This window comes from Chlorocebus sabaeus, chromosome 23 (assembly GCF_047675955.1).
Source record: "Chlorocebus sabaeus isolate Y175 chromosome 23, mChlSab1.0.hap1, whole genome shotgun sequence".
Taxonomy (NCBI): Eukaryota; Metazoa; Chordata; class Mammalia; order Primates; family Cercopithecidae; genus Chlorocebus; species Chlorocebus sabaeus.
In genome coordinates, this window is record NC_132926.1 from 4,469,721 (window position 1) to 4,476,859 (window position 7,139).

The window sequence follows — 7,139 nt, forward strand, 5'->3', positions numbered from 1 at the left end:
AACATTGAAGGAAGGTCTATAAGAACTTACTCTCAGAATTAATATAAATGGCCTCATGATCCACCCACCTCGGCCTCCCAAAGTGCTGGGACTACAGGCACGAGCCACAGCGCCTGGCCTGCACATTCTTTATATACCTAATTTGTTGCGAGTTTTCATCACTAATAGGTGTTGAATCTGTCAAATGCTTTTTTCTGCATATATTTAATGCTCACAGAGTCATATGACTGTCATATGGTTTGGATCTGTCTCTACCCAAATCTCATGTTCAATTGTAATCCCCAGTGTTGAAGATAGGGCCTCGTGGGAGGTGACTGGGTCATGGGGGCAGTTTCTCATGGTTTAACACCATTCCCCTTGGTGTTTTCTTGGCAATAGCAAGTTATCATGAGATCATGTTTAAAAGTGTGTAGTGCCTTCCCCCTCCTCCTGCTCCAACCAGTGAAGTGCCAGTTTCCCCTTTACCTTCCACCATAATTGAAGCTGAGCAGATGCTGCCATGCTTCCTGTACAACCTAGGGAACCATGAGGCAATTAAACTTCTTTTCTTTGGAAATTAACCAGTCTCAGGCATTTCTTTATAACAATGAAAGAATGAACTAGTGCCAAAAATTGGTACTGGGAGTGGGGCACTGTTTTGAAGATACCTTAAAATATGGAAGCAGCTTTGGAATTGGCAGTAATCTGAGGCTGTAAGGGTTTGGAAGGCTCAGGAGACAGGAAGATTAGGAAGAAAATTGAACTTCCTGGAGACTTGTTAAATTGTTGTGACCAAAATGCAGATAGATAGTGATATGGACAATGAAGTCCAGGCTGAGCAGGTTTCATATGGAGATAAAATCCTTATTGGGAACTGGAGTAAAGGTCACTCTCATCTGCTTCAGCAAAGAGACTGGTGGCATTGTGCTCCTGCTCGAAGAATCGGTGGAACATTGAACTTGAGAGAGGTGACTTAGGGTATCTTGTGGAAGAAATTTCTAAGCAGCAAAGCATTCAAGATTTGACCTAGATGCTTCTAAAAGCCTGTGATCATATACCTGAGTTAAAGAAATGACCTGAAACTGGAACTTATATTTGAAAGAGAAGCAGAGCTTAAACATTTGGAATATTTGCAGTCTGGCCATGCAGTAGATAAGAAAAATCCATTTTCATGGGGAGGTATTAAAGCAGGTTGCAGAAATTTGCCGAAGGGAAAGAGGAGTCAATTGCTAATCGACAAGACAATGAAAAAGCAGCCTCAGAAGCATTTCAGAGACCTCCGTGACAGTCCCTCTGATCATAGGCCTGGAGGCCTAGGAAGACTGAATGGTTTTATGGGCCAGGCTCAGGGCTCTGCTGCTCTGTGCAGCCTCAAGACATGATGCCCTGCACTTTGGCCACTCCAGCTCCAGCCACAGCTAACAGTGATCAAGGTGAAACTTGGGCTGCTGCTTCCAAGGGTGCAAACTGTAAGCCTTGGCAACTTCCACATGGTGTTAAGCCTGCAGGTGCACAGTGAGGCTTAGGAACCTCTGCCCAGATTTCAGAAAATTTATATAAAATCCAGAGAACCTCTAACTAGGATGGTGTAGTGGGGAGATGTGGGGTTAATATGTGGCCTCCATATAAAGTCCCCACTGGGGCACTGCCTAGTGGAGCTGTGAGAAGAGGGCTAGACCCCCAGAACTGTAGATCCACCTGTTACCAGAAAGGGGTCCAAATCCAGACCCCAAGGGAGGGTTCTTGGATCTCACGCAAGGAAGAATTTGGAGCAAGTCCACAGTGAAAAATGGAAGCAACTTTATTAAAGTAAAGGAGTGAACAAATAGTGACTCCATAGACAGGGTGGGGCATTTCCAAAACTATGAAGAGAAAAGCATCCATCCTACTAGGTACAATGCATATTTAAAACTACAAATGCTTTTGTTCTCAAAGTATCAAGACATTCCTGGGTCTGTTAAGTCCTGAGTGTGTTTAGGAAACATTATTAATCTGTTCCCTCAATTGTAAATATCTTGAGGCTAGGAATGCTTAACCTCCTGGGAATGCAGCTGAACAGGCCCCAGTTTCATTTTTCTTAGCCCTTGTTCAAAATGGAGTCGCTCTGGTTTGAACACTTCTTACATATTTCCCCCCTCCTTTTTACAAGAGGACCCTTAATCCTCGGGGTTGCAGAAGGATGAAGGTCCGTCTTCTGTAACTTCTTCATGCTGAACAGGGGCAATGACATTTCCACATAACTATTAGGGTCTCTTGTATTCAGGGTAGAGAGGAGCTCAGTCAGAAAGCGTTGGTACGTTAAGCATCGTTTGCAGCTCTGAGTTCCAGCAAGAGGTGAAACCTGGAAGATTAATAAGTGTCCAAGTTAAGAAAGTATCGAGTAAGCTTATCTTGCGTTCCTCCACAGAGTACAACCATAACATACCCAACAACATCAAAGAAAAATAAGTAAAATTATCCCAGGTAAACTAACAGGAAGTTTTCCAAAGACTGGGCAGTTGTTGGGACCAAGCCGATACGGAGTTGGCTGACGGTGCGTCAGTGGCAGAGATACGAGTGTCTAAAGCTTTCTTAGCCTGGGTAATATTGTGTGAATAGTCTCAAACATGCTGCAACATTTGGTTTTGATCAAAGCACCAGTTCCCCCTTGAGCTGCTTTAAAATGGCTTTGCCATTCAGTTTGGTAAGGCCACCTGCCTAATCTGAGCGATGTCCTCAGGAGGGTAAGGGCATGGTGCATATTACTCAAAGCTGCAGCCGTGTGCTTGGCCCAGGCCACAACTTGCAGCTCAACATTGATCGTGGCTGCCTGTGAAGAAGGTATAGCCATCTGGTGGAAGCAGATGGCTTCTATGATGAGTCTTTACAGTTTCCCAGTTAGATGGAAGACGGTTCAATTTGGTGAGGATACACCCCAGAGGATAAAGACGACCCCACATACACCTTCCAGTCCACTTATAAGGTAAGTGTGACCAGCTGAGTTCCACAAGCCCATCACCATCTCATAAAAGAAGAAGAGGCACCAGTTTTTTGTGAATTACGTTGCCATCTCACCCACATTTTGTCTGTGAAAAGAAGGGTCTTACTCAAATTTGGGGAAAATCAGCAGCTAATTATTTAAGCTGTGGTCTGCACCTCTCTGCCTTGTATTAAAAGAGAAAGCTGAGACCTTTGGAGATGAATCTGTGGAACATGGGGAGTCTCAAAAACCCAATTTTACAGTAAATACTAAATCCCATTTCTTAGGCTCTGCTCCTTTTGAGGTGCTCCATTTGGTATGGGCAGGAAGTGTGACATCCAGAAACCACGGGGTGACTGATTGAGAAATTTAGCTCACTGAGATGCCTGGATGGACTGCATGTTCTCTCCACAGCTCTCTGTAACTCTCTCTCTCAGCTGGCTTTTGAAAATACCAGGTGGCCGTGAGTTTGAGGTGATAATCCTCCCTCTTCAGCAGCTCCTGTGTTGTGGTCACATGTCAGCTACTCTTTGCAGCTGGTGAAGGCAGGATCAGGATTGGAATATATGTTAAACAAAGGCTGAATCTAGACATATGCACATATAAAGGCTTTTCCAGTTCTGTACAACTGAGCCTCAACAGTGTCTGTTACAACAAAATTGTCCTCCAAACATTAATTTGGGATCTTCTCCTATACATGTACAAACAGGGGATTGACTATTTGTCCATCTTTGACACTTACTGTGTTCCACCAAGAGGGACAACTTCCAAGGCAAGAAACTGTTGGACAAACTTCAATCGAATGTCTGAGCATGATCCGCCTGGCAGAGGTTTACTTCCTGAAGAATGGACTTCACCTTTTACCACTACTTCACTCTGAGGTCCAAATGGCTGCACAGACAGTTTTTAGATCCTAATAGAGAAAGGAATCTGAGTTGAAGATTCTGAATTCAATTCTTTGGTCAACTATTTCCTATATTTCCTTTGCCCAAAAGACCTAGCTAGGTGCTGAGGACACAATGATATTCCCACTCTTAGAGCTTGTGCTCCAGATAAGAATATAGGCAAGGAGAGAGACAATCCAATGCCATCTGCACAGGGGGTGTGAGCGGCCATGGTGCTACAAGCATGCTGTTCATGGGAAACCTGGGAAGAGTGGAGGAAAGCTTGCCAGAGGGAGCCAGCCCAGGGAAGCCGTGGGCAAGCATTCCAGGCACAGGCGTTCACACTGGTGCAGGCAGGACTCTTCTCTTCTTCCCTAAGATCCTAATAGCAGACTGAACACATGAAAGAGTTCTGTAGCCCAGGCAGGGGCAGAAGCCATGTGTGTCTCCGAGGAGAGGGCCGTTGAAGCAAGGGTCACACAAGCAAGCTTGGTACCCTAGACAGGGGAGCTCCGGCTGCAGGCTGATATTCACTTGGGATTTGGAAGCCCAGAATTCATGGGCCCATAGAAGAAATGGAGAAATACAGCTCAACAGCTGACAAAATCAACAGGTTCTGGGAGAATAAGAAAAGTGAATAAGAAAAATCAAAATTGTTGTTTCATTGTTTACTTTTGTCAGAATATACTTAAAATAATCATTTCTTAATATCTATTCAGCTGGTTTGAAAGGAGATTCTCAGTAACAAAAAGAAGAAAATCTGAAGCTAAATGAAAGGGTTTACACAGATTCATGGCATCTATTAGCAAAAGTAAGATGTGGACTGTGTCATTCAGATGGTGGGTTTTGAAGCACATCCAAGCAAGTGGCTGTTTTGAAAGATGAGTAAAATCTTGTCATTATAAACATATTTATGTTACCTTTCCTCCCAAACTTGGGGATCCTTTGGAGAAAAAGAAACTACAACCTCCTGTTCTTCTCCAGGTCTAATGAATAGATTATCTGGATCCACTAAAGAGGGACTTCCTCATTCGGGGACCTAAATAGTGACAGAATCATAATTAAATGCTGACTTACAAAAATGCCGCTTTCACTCAGTGACTCCTGCCTTAGATTCCTTTCTCATTTACCAGGAGAGGCTATTCTTCCCTTTCTCCCAGTCCATCACAGGCTCAACTCATCCTGTTCTCTTGGAAAGCACCTCTCTTCCTTCTTTTTCTTCCATAACAAACCCGATGTCCCACAAACTGCACCCCCAATTTCCTGTCACTAATGCACCCTCACTCACCTTCACGTCTCAGAAAAGAGGTCAAAGTGTGTGGGCCACTCTTCCCCAATTCTAGCCACAGGCTGACATGCACATTTTTCAGAAATCAATCTAGAACTTGCTTTTCACATTCAAGACACTGGAGTCTACACAGAGAGCCCCATAGCATATACTTCATGCTAGAGAAACAGCCAGTGTTTAAAACTCTCAGCGATTCCATCATCTGGTCCTCAGGGCACCCTGAAGGGGCAGGCGGCCCCGGGACCCTCAGAAGGCAGGGAACCCCTCCCAGTCTCGGGAAAGACTACCTTATGGTGCTCTGACAATAATTCATACGTTGATATCTAAATAAACTGCAATGTTCCCAGCTTTTCTCAGAGGTAAGGGTTGTTTTGTGGATGGAGCCGTGCTGGCCACCAAGTGCATCATCTCGAAGATAGAGCGAGACAGACCTTTCAACAATCTGTCACCATGAAAGTGACATCAATCTGAAAGCAAGATAATGAGGCAGAGGGGAGGACTGAGGGTACCTGGAAGTCTCTGGGAACAGGAGTTATAGCTCCTTTGGCTCTTTCTTGGAGGTCAACACTTCTAAGAACTGGTGGAGGGTCTGGGCTGTCAACTTCTATGTCAACTCTCGCCACAAAGTCTCCCCCTGAGTCCTGAATCTCTAAAATTCAAAAAGATTATTCTTTCAGTTCAGAGACCAGACACACTGAATTGTACATGCCATCAGCAGTCCAAAACAATGTCTTTAGGGGTCACAGAAAAATGTAGGCAAGAAGATTTTTTAAAGAATTTAAAGAGGACTGGAAATGAGTGGAGAAGCAGAAAAAGCAAGAGCACATCTAACTGATACACGAGATGAGATCATTTTAGATAAAATATCCCAATAGGTCCTCAGTGGTACTTGCTGTGATCATGCACATTCACCTCGGTTTGACCCAGAACAGCAGGCATCTGCCTCATCGTCAGAACAGCATAAGATACTTGACAGATGACTGGAAGCATTCACATTTACTGACAAAGGAAATCAGTCTCAAATTTGTGGTCTATTTAGACATAGAGAAAAGCAATTCCCAGAAAACATAAACATGATATCCGAAAAGCCGAGTTGCTTCTTTGGATTCTGGAAAAGAACCAAAATTATCAGAAATTTTGGACCTTATAAAATATAAATAAAAAATTGTTATACATTAGTATTAAGATGAAATCTGAATGAAAGAAAAGCAGTTTGGAAAACCTTACCGTTTTTGTTTTGTTTTGTTTTGATGGAAAGCTCATCCTCTCCTACCTGTCCCTCATAACAGGCAGGTGTCACGTGGTTGATCGCAGGGCAGCCTGCCAGCCGAGGGACCACATCAGCGCAGGGAGCAGCTCCCACAGGAGCTCAGCGGGTTCCTTGGAAAACGTCAGTCCTTGCCAGGCCACGGTGCTCTGTTCAGAAAGAGAAGGCTCAGTTTCAGTAAAGCCAATAGCAATAAGAATGTGAAATGTGTCAACAAAATCTTTAACAAAAATATTTCAGTTCATAGAAAGAATGTATTGTGTGAACAGCATTTTTTCCTCTACGTTCATACTCACAACACTGAGAATCAGCTTGATTGGTAAGTGGTGTGTGTCCGGTTCATTGCTTTTATTGGCAGGGACTTCCAGCCTCCACAACTCCAGTCACCAAAATCAAGAATGTCTTTCTGTTCTGTTTCTACCTAATTACAAAACAGAAACTGATTTTTAAAAAGCAATATATTAATAAATAGCACTACTTATGTTCATATCATTGCCATTTCTAGCCACAAATTAGGAGTCAGCATGGAGAACTTTCCAATTGCTTATTTTCTACAAAGATAAATGTTAAATTCTTTTTTTGAAGTCTTTTATATACCCAAATAGACCAGAGAATTAAGCTGCTGTTGCTTGGAAAAGACTATATAATCTTCAGATGAAGTGACAATTGTATAAATTATATAGACCTCCTCTCTATTATTAGAAGGTTTTAACAATGAGTCTTACTATTACAATAATGACTTCTCCATTCCGTTCAAAAGTA

The 7,139-nt window shown here is 43.1% G+C and overlaps 1 long non-coding RNA gene across 5 annotated transcripts; it reads right to left on the reverse strand.

Moving 5' to 3' along the window:
* Positions 1-2,133: 2,133 nt before the first annotated feature.
* LOC103245068 (uncharacterized) lies at positions 2,134-6,847 on the reverse strand. Of its 5 annotated transcripts, none has more exons than XR_501838.3 (4): positions 6,338-6,847; positions 6,023-6,218; positions 5,620-5,759; positions 2,134-4,861 (listed from the first exon to the last, which is right to left on the reverse strand). It is a non-coding gene; the product is annotated as an uncharacterized lncRNA (long non-coding RNA). The 5 variants fall into 5 exon arrangements; XR_501841.3 differs by having other exon boundaries at positions 2,134-3,851; positions 4,743-5,759; XR_012090761.1 differs by having other exon boundaries at positions 2,134-4,438; positions 4,743-5,759.
* Between the last annotated feature and the right edge of the window lie 292 nt (positions 6,848-7,139).